The sequence below is a fragment of the Argopecten irradians genome, chromosome 13 (genome assembly GCF_041381155.1).
Source record: "Argopecten irradians isolate NY chromosome 13, Ai_NY, whole genome shotgun sequence".
NCBI lineage: Eukaryota > Metazoa > Mollusca > Bivalvia > Pectinida > Pectinidae > Argopecten > Argopecten irradians.
Genome location: NC_091146.1, coordinates 7,132,666 through 7,135,092, shown reverse-complemented (window position 1 = coordinate 7,135,092; position 2,427 = coordinate 7,132,666). Strand labels below are relative to the sequence as shown.

At 38.8% G+C, this 2,427-nt stretch overlaps 1 pseudogene; it reads left to right on the top strand.

Annotated features, from left to right (window-relative positions):
- The first annotated feature begins 656 nt into the window (after positions 1-656).
- Positions 657-1,886, top strand: LOC138306632 (uncharacterized; annotated as a pseudogene).
- Positions 1,887-2,427: the final 541 nt, after the last annotated feature.

The following is a 2,427-nucleotide window of genomic DNA, read 5'->3' as shown; positions in this document are numbered from 1 at the left end:
TACCTATATATATGTTACATGTTAACATGCGATTATATGTTACATGTCAACATGTGGGTGTGATTGGGTACCTATATATATGTTACATGTCCACATGTGGTTGTGAGTGGGTACCTATATATATATATGTTAATGTCTACATGCGGTTATATGTAACATGTCTTAATGTGGTTGTGATTGGGTACCTAATATATATGTTACATGTCTACATGCGGTTATATGTTACATGTCTAAATGTGGTTGTGATTGGGTACCTAATATATATGTTACATGTCTACATGCGGTTATATGTTACATGTCTAAATGTGTTTAATATCCTTGATGGTGATCAATATCTGAGATCATAATATATATGTTGCATCATGCTAACATGAGGTTAAAGGTTACATGCTAACATGTGGTCAAAGTGATGTGATGTTGCCATGTTTTTTATATATAAAAAATTAAAGTAAAGAGGTTATGTACATATATATATCTGGTGGTAGATCACATGCAATTTATAAACACTCATGGTGCAGTATGATATTAGGAGGTGATATACAATATAATGCAGGTTATATGTATAAGAAACGGTGAAATGAAAACTGCAACTGCAAGCCTATCATACTAATTTATTCAAATATCATGTTGACTTGGTCTTTTATATCTTCTAACAGATGGTTAAGCCTAAATCTAAACAGCCTAAGCGGGCAAAAAAGGACACTGGTCAGGCCGAAGCTGCAGGGTCAGCAGATCAACTTGTACAAAGCATTACCCAGAACGTGTTGGAGGCCCTAGACCAGCAAGCAGTCAGGCCTAGACATGAAACCATGATGAACGCCGCATGTACAGATGAGCTTGTACCATCAGTAGTGAGGGGGCCGAACAACCTCGAGGGCGATCAAGGCAGCGCCTGACCAGAACAGCAGGCAGAAAGAGGAGACGGCGTTCCACATCACAGTCTCGCTCCACCTCAGGTACTGATGAGGATGTAGATAGTGTTACTAGTAAGGACAGTGGGGACTCTGACTCTCTAGGAACAGTAGCTGTAGCAGCAGTACTATAGTAGTTCTAGCAGCGACGATGCTGCTGATAAATTTCCTGGTAGCTTGCCATCAGCACCTATCTCCAGTCAGATTGATTCTAAATTAAAGAACAAAATTTGGCAAAATAAAAATGTGGATTTTGCGAAATTGTTGTCACAAATAAAATTTACCTCGACTGATTCTGGATCATGTCAGTTTCATAGTACGGGTAAATCTCAATTTCGGGTCACAAAAACCTAATCACCGCCCACTATTTCAAATATTAAGCAGTGAAAAACTGCCTTTTTAAGATTTTTAGCTGTTTATTCGGAAAAATTTCCTAAGGAAACTGCTAAGGTGGTTAAGCATGGAGAGATGGTGATGGATTTGGCTACCAGGAGAACAGGTAATGCTTGGATTCTGTATGACCAACAGGTCCGTAAGGACATAGAGGTTCGCTCGATCCCATGGGGAATTTTCCACATTGAGAATTGGGTAATGGCCAATACCCCAAAATCATTTAATCGGCATGACAGCCCTTTCGATATTCCACTGGGGGGACCAGGGAAAGGGGGAACAGGTTCGATAGAGGTAGGAATGGGAACATTCCCAATGGTAACTGCTATGCATTGCACAGAAGGGGGAAATGTTCCATCCAGTCATGCTCCTACCAGCACGCTTGTTATCAATGTGGAAAGCCACAGTTGTTAAGTGGCTATGATACCACTTTGATTGAATTTTTAGTATCTGGATTTTCAACAGGTTTCAATTTACAATTTGAAGCCCTCGCCAGTTTCGAGTTTGTAACAATTTAGTCTCGTATAGTTTACATGAACAATTAGTTCAGGAAAAATTACAAAAAAGAAATATTTGCAGGCAGAATAGCTGGTCCTTTCCTACAACCACCTTTTCCAACTTTACAATGTTCTCCAATTGGGGTGGTTCCTAAAAAGAGCCTGGATAGTTCCGTCTGATACAACATTTGTCTTACCCCGACGACTCATCCATTAATGACTTTATCCCTAATGATATTTGTAAAGTGTCCTAGAGTACTATTGATGACGCTATCAAAATTATAAAGCAGTTAGGTAGGGGTTGTTTACTAGCTAAAATGGACATAGCTTCAGCATTTCGGATTGTTCCAATACATCCATCTGATCATGAGTTGTTGGGGATATTTTTTCAAGGTCAATATTTTATGATAAATGTTTGCCAATGGGGTGCTCAATATCATGTTCTATACACTTTTATGATGTTTTTCATGTGGATTGACTGTCTTAGGCAGCATGACACAATTTTGCCTAGTCCCTTGTCATAATGTTTTAATGTTTTATGGTGTTTTTACGTAATGTTGATTGACTGTCTCAAGCAGCATGACACAAATTATGCTTAGTCACTTGTCACGACTTTTCCATGATTTTAT